Source organism: Sceloporus occidentalis, unplaced genomic scaffold (assembly GCF_023333645.1).
Source record: "Sceloporus occidentalis isolate IW3139 unplaced genomic scaffold, rSceOcc1.0.p SCAF_1, whole genome shotgun sequence".
Taxonomy (NCBI): Eukaryota; Metazoa; Chordata; class Lepidosauria; order Squamata; family Phrynosomatidae; genus Sceloporus; species Sceloporus occidentalis.
Genome location: NW_028316981.1, coordinates 165,297,885 through 165,317,080, shown reverse-complemented (window position 1 = coordinate 165,317,080; position 19,196 = coordinate 165,297,885). Strand labels below are relative to the sequence as shown.

Sequence of the window (19,196 nt, the reverse complement as noted above, 5' to 3'; positions counted from 1 at the left end):
CCCAACACATGCTAGCCTTGCTCTTCTACCTAGAGATTGACCCTAAGGCCTTTTTTGACTACTGATTGAGTACTTTGGTCCCTTCTCCAATTTATAATCAGATCTGCAAGTAATCCCACACTGCAGTATGTATGTGGTACACACCTTTGTGGCCTATCGTGGCATGGAGAAACTGCGTTAGGTAACTTGCATGGTCAAAGACCAACCTCAAGGGATACTGGTTCCTGCAAGCCACAATTCCTAGACCTAACGGAAGCAAATATGTATTATATAAATGGAAAACATGCTCTGTTAGATAGATTCATCACACAACTGCAATAAAACAGATTTGGAATGTTGGTAGAAGACCATCCAGTCTCAGATGATGCAGCAAAGGTTGTATTTTAAGACAGCCACATTCATGACAGTGTAGGCTTGTCCAAGATAAAAAGGAGTAAGTGGGAAAATCTAATACTGAGGTACTGGAAAGGCAATTGGGAAGGGAAAGGTAAGGACTACATTGTTTGCACAGGCAAGAACATGAAAAAACAAGCTTGAAATTTGAGAAGACAAGTGACCCTCCCATTTCTGGCCAATGCTGTTCCTACAACCATTATACTAGATGACTAGCAACCTGAAAGTATGAGAACTCCTACAAGTGCATGTGAGTTACTAACATCCTATGAAAAAGGCTAAGTGCATCATCATTGCTGCCTACATTTTGACTAGCACTTTGCTGACCCTTGAGCAGCCAGGCAGTGCCAAGTTAGGGATGCTCAAATAGATTGTCATAGAATGCCAGGTCTCGGAGAAGAGCATGGTACACCATGTTTTGGCCTACCTAGCATGATTCACTCAATGAGTATTCAGGATTATAAACCTCATTGCAATCTGGGAAATCCATATTTTCTGTCAATAATTTGCCTGGTGTAAGGGACCAGAAAAACATGACTCCTGCATGAGGAATGAAACGCTCAACTCTACAAAGCAAACATAGCGGTCAAAAGCATATAGTTCTCATGAGAGCACTTAGAGCATGTGGCAAGATTTGCATTCTTAATTTCATTCATGCACAAACCCCTGGTTATTAAGATAATGCCAGAACACATCCTGGACAGGCTTTGACTTGGCTAAGACCATCCCAGGATCTCATAGCAGAGCAGTAATTTGAATAGGAGCCAGTGTGGTGTAGTGGTTTGAGCATTGGACTATGACTCTGCAGACCAGGGTTTGAATACCCGTTCAGCCATAAAACCCACTGGGTGACTCTGGGCAAGTCACACACTCTCAGCTTCAGAGGATGGCAATGGCAACCCCCCTCTTAAGAAACTCACCAAGAAAACCCCATTCCTCATGCAGGAGTCAATTTGAATGTAGGCCTCACAGTTCCAAGAATTCAGTCAGATGGCATAGAAATTGGCTCTATCTATTATTTTGATGCAGAGGCAGACAGATGCCGGGTGGTAAGTGCACACGCGCATGCATGCACATGGACACACACACACACACACACCACTATCCCTGCCAAGAACTTTAAGCAAAGCTGAATCTTTACACTTACAAACATAGCACAGTGCAAGGCAAGTCCTCTCTCCTCCTCCTGTACTTCTTGGCAGCTGAATTTTTTTCTCAGCCCGATCCCCCAGCAGCAGGTGCTTGGCAGAGGCCCAAACTCCCCTCCCCAATACATCCTTCTTCACTCCCACCATCACAAGTGCATCCAGGGTGTGTCGGAGTCAGCCGACAAGCGCAAAGGGCAGCCAAGCCACCAGATGATACCACTTGCCTGGTGTAGGGTAGAAGGTGACCTGTGCCTGGCTCTATCCATTACATCCATCCTACACATGCATGGCACAACCATCTGTGTCATGGCATGCAGCCAGAACCAAACACTGCAACACCAAGTAGGCACCCACTGCAGCAAATGAGGACCTTTACCAAGATGTCTGTAGACTCTCTCTCTCTCTCTCTCTCTCTCTCGCCCTCAACTAGAAAGAACTGATGGCTTCACAATCCCTGAGGTCACCCAGTTTGACCTATACCAGAACTCAGTAGGAAGAGATGCTGGGAGACTTTTCAGATGCACTGTATCCAAAGAAGTGGGTTTATATTCATGAAAGCTCATTCAAAAAGAAAAACCACTTAGTCTTAAAGATGCAGCCACAGATCTTTTTTTCTTTCTTTCCCCCCCGCTTCTTCCTCCTTCCTCCCTTGTTTTTATGTTTTCAGGAGACAGTGTCAATTTAGAATTGAAAGATATTGATGAACAAAGGACTCTTGGCAAGGCCAATCAAAAGATACAATGTAATGATTCATACTTTCCCTTCTTAATAAAGAGGGGTTTGTGTACTGGTCCAAGGAAAGAAGGGAGAATTGCTGGAAAACACAACAGAGATTTAGGGAGTTGGGTATGTTTAGCCTGGAAAAGAGATGGTTAAAATGTAATACGATATTCCTGTTTTAGTATTTGAAGGGATGTCACGTTGAAGATGGAGCAAGCTTGTTTTCTGCTGTTCCAGAAACTAGAACACGCAACAATGAATACAAGCTACAGGAAAAGAGATTTCACCTCAATTTCCTGACAGTGAGAGCTGTTCGACATTGGAACATACTCCATTGGAGTGTGGTGGAGTCTCCTTCTTTGGAAGTTTTAAAACAGAGACCAGATGGCCATCTGTCAGGAGTGCTTTGATCGAGAGTTCCTGCATGGCAGGGGATTGGACTGGATGGCCCTTGTGGTCTCTTCCAACTCTATGATTCTAAGATAACAAGTTGAAGATGTCACTTGGACCCCTACTACATTTCCTTGATTGAGGGAGAGTAACTGTATGATGTTTCATCTTGAACATCCCAAATTATCTTTATAAGATTATTTGCTATGCATTGGCTTAAGACTCAGGATGATAGGACAAGACCTCCTAATTACATCCCTTTCCCGCTCTGCAAATTAACTGCACCCAGGGTGCACACAGCTGTAAATTAAATGTACTTCATCCTTTCCACTAAGACCCTCAGGGTGGTGCACATGGCTCTCCTCCTTGTCCATCTTATCTTGACAACCACCACCTTATGAGGTAACCCAGGTTGAAGAGAAAGCAAGAGAAATACTAAACTCAAGTTTCACCTACAGAATTTCAAGACTCACTGGGAGGCTGGACCAAAATCCTATCACCCCATGTCCCAGGCCAACACTACACCACACTGTTTGTCAAATGGACATGGTAACAAGAAGGCCTGAGCAATGTGGGACACTTCCATATAAATACAGGTTCCATCAGTCTGAGCTCCAACTCATATTCACAAATGTACCAATACCCTACACTCAGAGATGGCCATTCATCCCCTTGTCAGAAGTAAATAGATAGAAAGTGCAGCCGTTAACTACCCTATACCTGCAAAACCACCTGTTCATATGGCTTCTACTGCTTGGATAAAGTATCACCAAGATCTTGTCCACATTTAATGGAGAACTGATTTAATTATTTTCATTATGGACCTGCAGTATGGTTCAGTTCAGGGTTCTACACAGTCCTCCCCACAGCCCTGCTATTCAGACAGCCTTCATAACACACACACATGCATGCACGCACGCACGCACGCACGCAAGCGCACCCACACTCCATCTAGATGCTCAGGCTTCTGTGATCACTAAGCATCCTGTAGAAACAATGCAGCTTGACACCACTTTAAATGGTGTAGCTCCATCCTCTGGAATCCTGCAATTTGTAGTTTTACAAGGTTTTTTGTCTTCTCTGCCAAAGGATGCCTCACAAAACTACTAATCCTAGGATTCTGTAGGATGGAGCCATGGTGGTTAAAGCGGTAGTTAAAGCGGTGTCAAACTGCATTATTTGTACAATGTAAATGCACACCAGGCTGTTTTGTAGACTTTTTAACCTCCTTATGTTCCTTCACTTTCATTGTTTTGTAATTATTTCCCTAAGCATCCTGATTCTCCCCCCTCTTGTTTCTCAATGACTCCCTTTTGGCACTAATCTTGCTTGTACTTAGCAGCTGAATTTTCTGTCAGAGGGAGTGATCTACCCTCCATCTGTGGAGCTCACAAACACATAAATGGTTTTCCCCTATCAACACCATGCTATCCTCAGAACAACCCCGTGAGGTATGATTAGGCTGAGAGATGGGGACTGCCCAGGAGTGTAGCTAATGGGGGTTAAGATGAGGGTGTTGCCCCTCAAATAAGAATTCTGTCCTCCCATGAAATTTCCCTTCAGTTCCCAAACTTCTGGCATTGAGGAGAGTGAGACACTGAAAATTAATCATTCCTAGATTCTTATTCTGTTCCCTTAGAAACTTTGCCTGTCTAAATTGTATCTCTGAATGCTCAGGTGAAGTTTTACACTACTGAAATACTAGACATTAGGGGAAATTTTTCATTTTGGAGGGAGAGTTTTCTAGGGACTGACCTAAGGTCTAGCCTAGGGACTTCATGGCTGAATAAAGGTTTAAAGCTAGATCTCTTCAGTGCTAGACAGACACTCTTAATCAATGCCACCATAGCACTTCTAGATGTTTCTCATCTATCCAGACTGCCTGAAGGCCAGGATACATTGGATGACATTTCCTTCAAAATGAGAAGCAAAATCCTTTTTTGCAAGAAGTGTGAGGAACTGGGTGCCTGAAAATAGCCAATTGTGATTAGAAAACACCACTGAAAGACCCAGTGAGGCATAACATCCTATTCTATATAGGAGTGGAGCTCCAGTTGGCTTAAAGCCCTTTTCCTTGTTCCATTGTATCTGCTTATGTCTTTCTCACCTTTGCTCTGTCCTTAGTTCTGCCACCTGTTCAAGTTGTGTAGAAGCCAGAAATTTGTTAGCTCTTTCCCTTCCTTTCTACACCAGGGCTTGGAAGAGTAATTCTTTGGACTACAACTCCCATGCCAGAATCCTTATAAAGCACTTTGTGTACGTGCTGCCCATGGTTCAGCCAGTCATTCTGCAAACACAACACAGAGACAGCATGTGAACTCAAGGCCATCATACCCATAGGACACTCAGACACGAAATTGTGGGTTCCAGTGTCACCACATTCGTAAATATGTATAACAAGGCTATGCTGTTGAATTGTTCTTATTGTTGTGTCCCTTCAAGTCATTTCCAACTTATGGCAAATCATACAGGTTTTCTTGGCAAGATTTGTTCAGAGAATGTTTGCCTTTGCCTTCCTCTGAGGCTGGGATAATGTGAATGTCTCAAACTTACAGTGGGTTTCCATGGTCAAGCAGTGATTCAAACACTGGTCTCCTGGAGTTCTAGTCCAGCAATCAAGCCATTACTTCATGCTGGCACTGAATATATATCTATGTACATGTGTGTATAAATACCTTCAAGTTGCCTGTCAACTTATGGTGACCCCATGAATTTTTCATAGGGTTTTCTTAGGAAAGGAATCATCAGTGGAAGTTCCCTTCTCTGAAATAATGCCTAGGGCACCTGATATTTGTTAGCAATCTCCAATCTGAGTACTAACCAGGGCTGACCCTGCTTAGCTTCCAAGACCAAATTGCATCTGGTCTTTTAGGGCATTTAGGCCCATTAAATACTGCTACTTAAAAGTTATAACAGATATAAACATTCACATAAAGTTAAAATATAATTATTCTAACAATAGAATTGAAAAGCCATCTAAAAGTGCACCCATAAAAAACCCAACAAATATTCAAAATGCAGAACATTATTTAAAGCCTTTCCCCCTATGACCAATTAGTTCCAAATGGCCTGCCTCCATGGAAGATGTCAGTCTAGACTCTCTAAGAAGGGAACTCCAGAGAACTGAGAGCAGCCACCAAAAAGGTGCTTGCTTGTATTCTCAGCAGATGTACCTGTGATGTTGGAGGGAAGAAAAGAAGGACCTCCCCAGAAGATCTGACAAACCAGGCATATTCAGAGGAAGACTATGGTCCTTTATATAACCTGTACCCAAGTAATATAAAGCATCCTAAGTCACAATAAGTACTTTGAAATGTGCCTAGAAACAGACCAATAGCCAGTGGAGCTACCGTAATAAAAAGTTATGTACTGTCTATAACTAGTCCTGGTCAACAGTTTGGCTGCCACTCTTAGACCAACTGAAGCTTCCAAACATTCCTCAAAGGCAAGCCCAAGTAGTGTGTGTTACAATAATCCAAACAGGATGTAGGTAAGGCATGTGTTATTGCACCCAGATCAGATGTCTTCAGAAATGGGTGCAGCTGGTGTACATGTTTTAACAGGACAAATCCATTCTTAGTCACTGCAAAAATATGAGGTTCCAGGTTGAGGGCTGAATCCAGGAGGATACCCAAACTGTGAATTTGTACCTTCAGGGGGAGTACAATCCCATCCTTCACAGGCTGAGTCCCTATTACCTCATCTGCCTTTTGACCAGCCAGAAACACCTTTGTCTTGTCTGGATTAAGTTTCAATTTGTTTGCCTTTGTCCAATCCATTACTGACAACAGGCACAGGTTCAGAACCCAAATAGTTTCCCTGTATTGAGGTAGACAGGAGAGAGGGATCAGAGTGATCAGCACACTGATGGAACTGGATCACAAAATTCCAAACAACCTCTCCCAGTGGTTTCATGCAGATGTTAAATAGCACAGGGGACAGAGTAAAACCCTGAGGGACACCACAGGCCAACAGGTTGAACAGTCATCCCTGGCATCAACCTCTAGGCTCCCCCCCCCCCCCCACAAACTCTAAAGAAAGGATAGAAACATTGTAAAACCCATCCTCCAAGTTCCACCCCACCACAGCAGCCCAGAAATATACTATGGTTGATGGTACGAAAATCCTCTAACAGGTTCTGCAAAAACAGGAACACACTCCACCTGTCCAACTCCCAGCTATATTAAAAGTACCGTTATATACAACATTAGCCAAGAATCCTCCAGCCGATAGAGAAACTAGTTGTATTGATTGGGCCACTCTATAATTTGTAGTCCAAAAAAGTAACTTTCCAAGTAATCCTACTGCAGATAAAGCCACTCCCCAAAGGACAAATCCAACACATAAGCAAAGATGCCAGAGGGGCTTGGTCCCTAGTTACTATGCAATGGAGTCACAGTTTTTTCACCCCCAGACTTCATACAGAATGAGTCTGAGGGGGATAGGTGCCTTCCTGATTTATTTCTAATAAAACAGGTTCTTAGCTTTCATTTCTGCCCCTTGAGATCAAATAGGGTGTTGGACAGAAAAAAACAGAAATGACTTGATGAGAGAATTGGTTCATATAATTGGGGGATTGTCCAGATAGACAAGAGCAAGATCCTGGGCAGAAGTTTGTACATGTTTCAACCTGACTTTGTGAACATGACTGTTGCTAACATCCAGGAGACATTCTAGAGAAGTGTAGGATGCTAAAAAACAAACAAAGCAAAACTAAACAAAACCTGATTAAAAATACTTGAGACACCTACAAATTTTCCAAGTGAAATATCCATAGAATTCAGAGACACAGCCATTATTAGTCCGGAATATCAGTATGCAAAGGGATCTTGTAGCACTTTTGAGACTGTGTGAAAGAGGTTGTAGCATAAGTTTTCGTAGACTTGGTCTGCTTCCTCAGATGCATGGAATGAACTGGTGCCCTGGAAGGACCTTTATAGCCAGACTGTATGAACAGCCATATAAATGCATCCTAAAGAATTTGTTGTTGTTGTTGTGTTTGGAATTTATGATGATCCTAAGATATAATGGGGTTTTCTTGGCAAGATTTGTTCAGAGGAGGTGTTGCCATTGATATCCTCTGAGGCTGAGAGCATGTGACTTGCCCAAGGTCACCCAGTGGGTTTCATTGAGGGCTGAGAATCGAACCCTGGTCTCCAGAATCGTTGTTCAACACTCAAAGCACTACACCTCAGTAGCTCCTATACATACATACATACATCTCAGCAATGCAAAGCTATACAGGAAGAGCCGAAGGTAGAAGCAAAGGCACACTGGTTGACACTTGCAGCAACAGATAAATCTGTGAGGAGGAGAGAGAGGGGCTAGGCGAGCTCCCACCTCAGAAGTGAGTTCGAGTTGTGGAAGGCGCGAGTTAATCATCTGGGGCTACTATGTTTCACCACCAGGATTATCAGGTCACCCTGCCCTTAGGTGAGCCTATCCTTTTTTTGTGTGGCAAGATTTGTTAAGAGAAGGTTTGCCATGCCCTTCCCCGGAAGCATATTAGATCATTATGATGCAGGCTTTCCAAAACAATAGTTTGCTTGATCAATTTTATGGAGTGTCACCTTGACCTGGCCTACATGTGCATGTGCATGTACCCACTCACTAACAGAAAAAAACTCTTTAATCCTCTCTTTAATCTGTTTTTTGTTGGTAACCACCCTTCCATCGATCTTGACCCATGGCGATCCTGTGGATGAGACATCTCCAAGTCCTCCACTGCTCTGCTTAGTTCCTGTAAACTCATACCCATGACCTCCTTAATAGAGTCCATCTAGCATGTGGCCTTCCTCTCTCTCTCCTTCCCTCTACCTTTCCTAGTATTGTTGTTTTTTCCAATGAGTCATGCCTTCTCATGATGTGTCCAACGTACAACAGCCTCAGCTTTGTTATCTTGGCTTCCAAGTGTAATCTGTACCAAAAGGAAAGAGATCGGTAGCTTGGTCCTTATATCAAAAGAACAATGTTTTGAGATACCCATGTCAGAATCTCTTACTTCATGAGTGGCCAAGATTCAAAAATATCTATTATCACAGCTCGGTTTTTATGTAAAGCTATACAGTCGAGAGTTAGATATGTTGGGTCAAATGGGGTAAATTGCAGAGGTGATGAAGAATTCTGTTTAATTCATGTTTAATTTTATTACTTTATGTATTATCATTTTAATACTGTAATACATTCGTTTTTATTCTTTGTACCCATTTTTGTATCTTGAACCTGCGGTATAGATTTTTATGATCAGTTTTATAGCTATGTTTCATTTTTAGGTACTGTACTTCTAATGTACTTACATTGTTTTACATTTATATGACATCCATACGGTACTCTATATACATTTCAGATTCTGTGTTCTGGCTTGATCAGCTCTAGGTACTCTGTATCTTTTCTCCTTTCACTTCTCCCCTTCTCTTCATCCCACATTTCTCATTTGTCTTTCTCCATCCCTTTTCTATACATGCTATTGTTCTTGCTGTTGTTGTCATCATTATCATTATTACCATATTTGTGTAGAGAAACAAATGTTTTTAGCAGGAGTGACTCCCTACAAAACTGGAAAACCATAGTATCTATTTACAAGAGCTTTCCAATAGGTAGCTTTGTTAGTCTGTTTCAGCATATTATGGAAAGCAGAGAGAGGGATAACAGAATCCAACACCACATTTAAGAATGAATGAGTTATTTCAGCATGAGGTTTCATGTAGTAGCTTGATATTTATGAAAACTCATGCTGAAATAACCCAGTTAGTCTCAAAGATAATACTGCATCCCCCCCCCCCCCGCCCTTTTGCATTTTATCTATTTACACAGATATGGAGTAGGTGAGTGGGAAGATAGGTTAATTGGGCCTTGCCAGGCTGACTATATGCCCTTGGGATTCTTCTGGGTGATACTTAAAAACATGGCATCATCTGTCAGAACTTTTAGTTCATCGCAAGATGCTTTGCAGACCACACAACCTGCCAGATCAAATCTGGGTTTTGTCCCCTGTGCCAGTTGTGGTTACATCTTGCCTAATGAAGAGTTCTGGAGATCTGAAAAGATTGCATATTTTATTTTAGCCCTTTCAGTTAATTTAATAAAGGTATTAACCTGCTATGGATTTCTGGAATCAGGGCCTAGATACACCTGTTGAATATGAAAAAGAAAATAAATAGTAGCAAACAGTGCTATTTATAGACAGGCACATACTCTATAACTACCGTATTCTCAATTTACGGCAGCTACAGCCTTCTTTTTTTCCTCCCAATGTAGTCTTTGCTTTTCCTGTCAAGAAAGGTAATGTAAAAAGTGACCCTGGCCTGCCTCATCAGCACTGGGAATTGATACTGCTTTCCTTTTATTTTATTTTTTTAAATGACACTGGCTTGAAGAAGAGCCTTTGCCCTCTTCCAACTTGGCACAGAGAATTGATGCATGAAAAGTATGATGGATCAGTCATAATCTCTCTAATGAAAACAGGAGAATATAGCCTCCCTATATAGTCTCCTGCCCCCTCCTCTTGTACAGCAGTACAATTGTTCACATTTGGGGGGCAGGACTGAAAATCTTAGAAATACCTCTCTGCTTCTCAGCCAAAGCAATGATGCAATAAAGTGTGCACAGTTGACTTACTGTATACCAATAACTCTCATACGTGTTGTTGACTGTATAATCAGGGCCCAGACGGAGACTTCTTTGGCATGCTTGCGATGAAGGAGAGAAAATGAGAAGAGAAAAAGGAGCTAAAGCTGTCCATAGAGATGAAACATTTCCAGAAATCTTGAAACAAGTGGGAGGAAGACCATTTTCTCCTGCCTTCTGGGAATGCCCCCCCCCCCCAACTTTGAAGAAGAGTTTATGTAATACTTCCATTCTTACCAAGCCAAAATTTATTTTATTGTTTTAACAGCCTAGAATAAAGGGTTTTTTTATTAAAAAAAAAAATCTCAAGATATGCAGTTGCACTAATTGGCATATTTATAAAATTTACAGAGCATTGCTATGCATGTTTACTCTAAAAATTCTATCTACTAGAACTTACTCTCAGGTAAGCACACAGCATTTCAGTATCAAAAAAATGCCTTAGCTTGTACGAACAACAATAAGGGGGCTATATTCATTTTGGCATTTAAGAAACAGGACAAAACTAAAATTTGAAAGCAGAAATCAGGAATTTTATATTAAACAGAAGAAAGCATATTAATTCAAATGGAAATACAGTCACTCCTCAAAGTCCACGGACTTGAAATTCAGACTTGGAAATCCGCAGAGGAACTACTTCTATTAATCTTTGCACTTGCTCCATTCAAACCTATGGGCTTGAATATGCGTGAGATTTCGAACCTGTGTGTGTGTGTGTGTGTGTGTGTGTGTGTGTGTGTGTCCAGAACGGATCCCTCGCAAATTCAAAGGGGCAACTGTAGTTTCATGTAGTCACAATAACAAGGACAATCAACATATCTGATATTAAATTAGTCTTTACAGTATACAGAAATGTCTACTGTATACACAGGAATTACTGTCCTCTAATGGTGCAGACCGCCTTGCAAACTATACATTTTGAATAAGTAAAATATTCTCTTTAAGAGCATTTCAGTCAGCCAAAAAGTGAAAATAATTCATAACATAGCTTTTTCCAGTGGTCCCCCCAAAGTTTTAGTTTTTAAGATGGAAAAATAAAAAGGTCCTCAGAGCGTGTCTCCCCTCCCAGCCCTCACTGAGCCTTCACATTTCTAGTGATGCAACAATGCTGTGAGGAGTGTAGGAAACAGGCTATGCTGAAAGTAGGTTCCCAAGTCTCCAAGACACCCTGCACAGATGCGGCCAGACAGTCTAAAGCCTCCTAAGTATCCTGAAGTAACCTTGCAAAGCTACACCCATGACTGTGTATAATCTGCACTTCATTCTGTGCCACGAAGAACTGATTTTGAAAATCCACATGTATTATGCAAGTGTGCATTGCATACACTTGCATAGACTCTATAATTTATATGAAAATATATGTAGAGAATCTTGAAGCTCTTTCTCCTTAGCTGTGGAAGTCCTAGGATATTCCTCCTCCCACCTCATCCTCTGAAATTACAGCCGGTCATTGCCAACATTCTTTCAAGGATTCTGACATTTGTTCTCAACACTGTTGTCAGACATGGCTATCAGATCTCTATCCTGTAAATCATGGTTTATTGCATCAAATGCAAATGTTATGTCCCTTTTTTTCAACCTATTCTCATTTTGCTCCTACACATTAATACAAGGTTTCCAGTGTTTGTTAAATCACAATTTACTGTTGCATCCAAACTAGGAAACTGTGCTTTAACATCTGACTACAACCCAAACTTGCAACCTAGAAATCAAAGATGCACTGGGATCAAGGTCTACGTGTATTGGGAAGCTTACTTAACAAATTGTGGGCGTCTAACATTATATACGTATGTGTGAGAGGAAGGAGCACAACAGAACACGATGGTCAGATAAAGTATGGCTTATCAGACAGAGGTTGTTACAACTGAATCAGGCGTATATTAGTGCTCTGCATCAGATCAGCAATTGTATGTTCTGTTAAGTTTTATGGCTAAATACAGTAAATGAAAAAGGGCAAGAGCAGGGCTTGGAGAAGTTACCATTTTGGGCTACAAATGCTAGAATTCATCAACCAGCTGGGACAATATCCATAATTGCTAGAGGAATCTGCAATTACAGTCCACAAAGGTAACATTATCAAGCTTTGGCCAAGACAGATCTGCCATTCCCTTCTTCCAGTGTCCCCAGCTTCCCTGTGTTGAATGGGAAGTCTGGAGGGGACTTCAGTTCATAATGGCATAAATGCAAATAGAAGCCTATGAGTGCCTGAGGCATCTGCTTTATCAGGGTCCCCAATTGTTCCAAGGATTCTACTTGAATTCAAGAGAATATGAGCAGAATGAGAGTAGAAACCCGCTCCAGGCTTCCCCTGCACAGGGTAGTTGGGGACTTAAGTGGCAGAAGTTAAAGAATTTCCAGAAGTTACTTTTTGAGCCACAGCTTCCAGAATCTCCCACCCAGATTGGCCAATGATAAGGAATAACAACAAACTTGGGCTAGAAAACTAAGAATATAGTGTAGCTAAGTATATAATGTACAAAATATTATTTTAAAGAATTATAAGCACAATAAAGGTTGTCATAAGCAAAATTTCTCTTTCTATTGCTGTGGCTCTTTATGCTCAACACCAAAACATATGATACAGACACATTAGAATTCAATAGGAAAAGTAATATGTTGGTCTGTATATCTTAACACTTTCTTGAAAGAAAATCCTACATTTAAAGAAACAATGGTAGTAGGTATTATTAAACCTAATTTTGTTTATGTTTTATTGATTTTCTAGTTATTAAATTTATACACACACACACACACACACACACCCTACCACCACCTCCATTTTTCTGTTAAAGTTGACTCCCAAACTTGAGACTTGACTTGAAACTTGAAAGTAGTGACTACTTGATATTTGACTTGATACTTGGAGTAAAAGATTTGAATACATCGCTGCCACCTAAACATTAGAATAACTTTTTTTTTTTTACTGGAAGAGTTGTTCAACAGTGGAATGGGCTGGCTTGAAGGGTGGTTTGAAGGTTGTTTAACAAAGGTTGGACTGGCATCTTTCAGGACTGCTTTAGTTGTGTATTGGATTGGACTACATGGCTCCTGTGGTCCCTTCCAATTCTAAGATTCCATACAGACACAGACATGGGTATGTGTAAAGTAGCAATACTCAGGTGATGAGCACTGCTATTAAGTGATAACATCTATGCTCTGACAATCCATTTTTCTAGTGATTTTATGGCCCACTCTTTTTACCAGTTTGCTGCTGGTAATTATTTGTCTTTATTTTGTTCCGCTTAGTCTTACTAACTAGGGTGGCCAAATTTCAAGGCTGGTCCCGTTTTTCAAGCCCCCAGGGTAAAGGACAAGAATCTTAGGGCAAGAGTGCTGTCTTGAAATGTGTGTGTGTAAGCATTTGTTAGACTTGGTGCCTTTTACATGAATATCACAATCTGTGTAGCTATCGTTAGCGCTAAAGGTGTCATGATTAATGATATCACCAGGGGCTACACTGCACTGCAGCCCACAAGAGCCGGTCATCCCTAGGTTTAAGGTTTCCACCCTGAAATCTCAGGATTTGGGATAGTCCTACCCTAATAAACCTATTGTTAATACTGTTACAAGAGGAAGTGGTCCCCATTTGTTGGGTTCAGTCCATTCCCCAGGGTCTCCATGCCTTTGACCAGAAGGTAAATATAATCCTCTGTCCAATACATATCCACAGCAAAGAGACACTTAAGGCAAGCTGCTATTTCCCATACCATCAGGTCCCAGTTTAGTTTAGCAGTTTAAATATTCAAGTGGGAAATGCACACTGGGTAACTCTGGGCCAGTCATTATCTCTCTTATAGCCTGACTCACCCCACTGGGTTGTTGCAAGGATAAAGGAAAGGGGAGGAAAAGCCACATATGCCATTTTCAGTTCACTGGAGGAAAGAAGGAACATATCATAAATAAAAAGCCAGCAAGGCTGATAACTGCAGGTTTGTAGTGTGGAGACCAGGGTTCAGTTCCCCACTCACCCATGAAACCCACTGGGTGACCTTAGGGAAGGCAATGGTAAACATCCTCTGAACAAATCTAGCCAAGAAAATCCCATGGTAGGTATGTCTTATGGTTGCCATAACTCAGAAAACAACTAGAAGGCACACAAAACCAAACAGCAACATGGGGGCAGAGGTGGGGAGAAACACCAGAACTGGGTATGGCCAGCTGTTGCAAACATGGGGGAATTCAGCAGAACAGAGCACTTCACATGCACCTGGAGGGAGAGGTTTAAACAATGATCACTGGTGCAAGACCAGAGACTTCATAAGAGTGGACCTAGCACAATCTGTGAAATGCTATGTTCATGTGGAATTGTTACTACAGATCAACTTTACACAGAGAAAGCTTTATGAAAGGATTATAAATATTTTGCACATGGTTAAGAAACCTGTGGCTCTGCAGATGTAATTTCCATTATTCCCAGCCAGCATAGCTAATGGTAAAGGATTATAGAAGTTGCAGTCCACATCATCCATCCAGCATCATGCAGTCCAGCCCTGGTGGTTCAGTGGCTAAATGCCAGTACTGCAGCCACTCCCTCATAAACCACAAGGTTGTGAGTTCAGTCCCAGCCAAAGGACTCTGAGACTGCTCAGTACAGTAGAGACTGCTCAGTACAGTAGAGACTGCTCAGTACCGTAAGAAGCGGTAAATGAAGCTGCTATACTGCTAGCTCCTATCATCTGGCAGGCCACAGGTTCTCCCATCCCTGATTAAGCAGGTGAAACTTTTCCTAGCATTAGATAAAGTGATATGACAGCCATGATTGCACAGTGTAGCGAAACAAAAGACTAATGGCCACCCCACCAAAATCTTATTTTCTGTTTCCCCTCTCCCGCCACCTCTCTCACTTTGTTTCTCTGATATAGCTGCAAAGAGTTCAGCTTCACAAATCACAGCACATTAACAGTCAAGTGGGGAAATTTTCTTTGTAGAAGATTAAAATCTGTGATTTGAAACAGAAATTTCTAAAAGATTCCATCTTCCAACATCCAGCCCGGCATGGAGATTCCAGGAGGGTGCGGGGACAACTTTCCTGCCAGTAGGTCTGAAGCCAGGTTTCCTCCCACAGAATTGGCTGGCCAGAAACACTAAGAAAATATAATGGTCCACGCCACCCAGACAAATTAATCCTAGAATCATTCCTGGCCAGAGTGGCTGTTAGAGGCCCAGAAGCAAGGCCAAAAACTTTTAAAATGCAATTATGAGAGAATATTGCCAAAATGGTGTCCTAGCTGAGAGATGGAGTAATAAGACTAGTGAGAGTGGGGTTCAAAAGCCCCCTCAGGGACCTTAAGCCAACCACAGTAAGCTAACACATAGGTTGGTAGACAAATGGAAAGGGAACCATTTATTCCACCTTGATTTCCTTGGAAGAATAAAAAGGGTATATGGATTCACCTTAAGTGCAGAGACGCAGGGATTTGAGGAGTGGCAGCCAAGTGTACACAAATTACAAAAACCTCAAGGTACAGTCCAGATGGGAAACCTCCTATGTGCTTCCTGAAGCTGATAACACCTATGGGATTGACCTTTGACTTATTCCACACACAGAGATGCTGATGCTTTAACCTTTTTGCTTTCCTATTGCATATTTTCCCTGAACCATCCACAATTCAGACAAGGAGTAAATTACACATAGCATGCATGCAAATCATTACTGACCTCAAAGTCCAGAGAAAGAAGAAAGCAGCTTTTGATGGTGGCAGTGGGGATTTTGACAGAACAACTGTTAGTTGGCAGAGAGTTAAGCACCAGTTCCTAAGGCTGGTTTTCATTCCAAGATTATTTCACAGTTTTTAATTGTCTTCAGTAAACTTTAATGTTTCATTATACACATTAAAAATAGAGAACAAATCAGAAAATGAGGGGGGAAACACCAATAATAAGGATAAAACTTAATTTATAGTCAGAACAATACCCCACTTTATATTGATAAAAGAGAGAGAAGAGAAAATTACAGTCAAGAATCATTACTTATATGATGCAGGATAATAGGTCTTAGGATGTACATATATTATATTGACTGACTCCCTGTGTCCGTTTGGCCACAGAATCTACTAAAATGTCTTTTCAGAATTTTAGATGAGGTTTTGGAATATATCACAGCTTCGTTACATACATGAGAACCAGCAAGTGCAATGTTTAGTGTGTTAAACTAGGACTGCAGGGGCATTGGTTCAAAGCCCAACAGGGTAAGTTTGGACCTGTCATTTTCTTTTGGCCTGAATTACTTCAAAGCATTACTGAGGATAAAAATGAGGATGAGGATCACTCCATATACACCACTGTGAGTTCTTTGGAAGAAAGATGTGATCTAAATTTTAAAAAAGGCAATAAAAGATGCCAAATGTCTTGAAACTATGTTGCCCTGCTATGTATCCCATCCTCGCACACATGCACACACACCTCACTCAAAGGATTGTATGAATCCCTCAATTCAATCTTTGCCTGGGATAAAAAACCCAGTTGGTGCAAAACTGAGAAAGGGTCTCACACCACGTTGGTATCCCACAACTGACCCAGAAGAACATCTCCACACAGTCATGTGGGCTAAAGGTGCTGCATCAAGAATGGTTGTCATGCTGCAATCTGTAACAGAGGGAGAGATAGCCCAAGCAGCTGCCCAATGACACCTGCAGCCGAAATTATACAAGTGTTGCTCCAAGCACCATAAATATAGTCATTAAGGCAAGGTGTTGTGACAAGACTGCACAATGATATACTTCACATAAAAGGCAAAGCAGGCCAGCCCTGCTAGGTATCAAATACTCCAAACCAGAAGAATAACTATAATGGCATACTGAAGCCATCCAAAACTGAACACTGGTAGGATGATTCTCTGGCACACGTGATCCAAACTGCATGGAGATTCCCAGTTCATTTGGAGTACATATGCAGCTACAGGCATAAAGTGAAATAATCTATACTACAAGCAGCTTTTAGTGGCACAGTGATTCCCCACCTCAGAACTTAGACCTTGGGGGCACAGGAGTGGCTGTATGCCCTCTTTGCTCTACAGGAGAAAGGACAGAGGTGGCTAGCATCCCATGACAGAAGAGTTTCACCTGCTGCTGTTGTTGCTGAATGGAGGATGAAGGAAATGAGAGGTCTTTGAGGGTGCATCTACATGGCAGAACCAATGCAGTTTGTCACCACTTTAATTGCCATGGCTCCATCACAAAGACTCTTGGGATTTCTAATTTTGTTGGACACCAGCCCCCTTTGGTAGGGAAGGCTAAAGACTGTTGTTGTTGTTGTTGTTGTTGTTGTTGTTGTTGTGAACTGTCCTCAGTCAAGTCATCCTTGACTCATGGCGATCCTGCGGGTGAGAGTTTTCCAAGTCTCCCTATCCTCAACTGCTCTGTTCAGTTCCTGCAGTTTCAGGTCCCTAGCTTCCCTGATTGAATCTAATCGTATGACAAGTGGTCTTCCTCACTTTCTGCTGCTCTCTACTTTTCCTAGTAACATTGTCTTTTCTAATTATTTATGCCTTCTCAGGATGTGGCAGAAATATGACAGCTTCAGTTTAGTCATCCTGGCTTCCAGGGACAATTTGGGCTTGATCTGTTCTAGAACCCATATAATTATCTTCTTGGCCATCCATGGTATCCTCTGCACTCTTCTCCAGCAACACATCTCAAACGAATCAATTTTCTATTGGTTTTCTTCACTGTCTACCTCTCACAGCCATACATAGTGATGGGTAACACAATGGCTTGGATGGTCCTCATTTTAGCGTTCAGAGATATATCTTTACACTTTAGAATCTTGTCTCATAGCTACTCTTTCCAATCCTAGTCTTCTAATTTCTAGACTGCAGTCTTTGTTCTGGTTGATATCTGATCAAAAGTATGAGAACCCTTTGACTATTTCAATTTTCTCATTATTGAAGTATGAATTCTTATAGATCTTCTGTGCTCATCATTTTGTTTTGTTTTTTAATGTTCAACATTAAGCCTACCTTGGTACTTTCCTCCTTGACCTTCCTCAGTAATTGCTCCAGGTCTTTATTGGTTTATGCTAGTAATATTGTGTCTTCTGCATGTTAATGTTCCTTCCTTCAATCTTCACTCCCTGTCTCTGAATTTGTAAAACTACCAGTCCCAGAATTCCATAGGATGAAGCTACAGTACTTAAAGCAGTGTCAAACTGCATTATTTCCACAGTACAGATACATCAGGAGCAGATGCACCAGCAAAACAAAGGAGAGACAGCACTGGCACAGGCATAGCTAGTGGGAACTAGGGTGAGGCACGTGGCACCACCAGCTTTCAGTTGTGGGGTTCCAGCCCACCCAGTCTTCTGCTTCCTTTACCTCTGTGGTCTAGCAGCTAAACGTGTAGTAAAGTGAAACCTGGGAGGTACAGATTTGAATCCCAGATTAATTACAGAGCTGAAAACAAGCCCATTCATTTTGAAGTATCACATCAGAATGTAGGCCAGGTGGATGGGATGGAATGCTCCCTCATGTTTATATCCTAAAATATAAAACTGTAGAATTTAAAAGGTGGCTTCAGAAGGCAATATTACCAGTCTTCACATATTATGAAATACCTGAAGGGGCAGGAATGCCTGCAAATGTCCTTCACCACCATAAAGGGACATGGGTGTGTACTCCCAATGTGAGTATAAGACAGGTATCTATACATAAAGGGTGACTGTGAGTATATACATGCAAGCAAGCATGCAGTGGGTAATGCACTCTGTCACTGAAGGTCAAGACTATGCTCAAATGCTGAAAGTGCATTTCATGCACATCTCCTGCTTTTCCACATGCAATCTACATCCAAAGCTTCCCCATCAAGGACGTTCTCATCCACTAGTGGACATGGTCCTATCTCCCTACCCATCTGTTTCCTCCCCTGTAAGAAATACTATGAAGGCAGCCTGAGGATGACACAATATTGTTAAGTGCCTTCAAGT

The 19,196-nt window shown here is 41.6% G+C and overlaps 1 protein-coding gene across 6 annotated transcripts in view; it reads right to left on the bottom strand.

The window, feature by feature from the left end:
* Positions 1–19,196, bottom strand: part of ZNF385A (zinc finger protein 385A) — a 290,379-nt gene that overhangs the window by 174,261 nt on the left and 96,922 nt on the right. The window contains exon 2 of one of the 6 annotated variants that reach the window (XM_089481003.1): positions 10,269–10,339. The exons of the other annotated variants lie outside the window; for them this stretch is intronic. The gene's annotated coding sequence lies outside the window, so the exon portion shown is untranslated. The remainder of the gene's footprint in view (positions 1–10,268; positions 10,340–19,196) is intronic. 6 annotated transcript variants of the gene reach the window in all.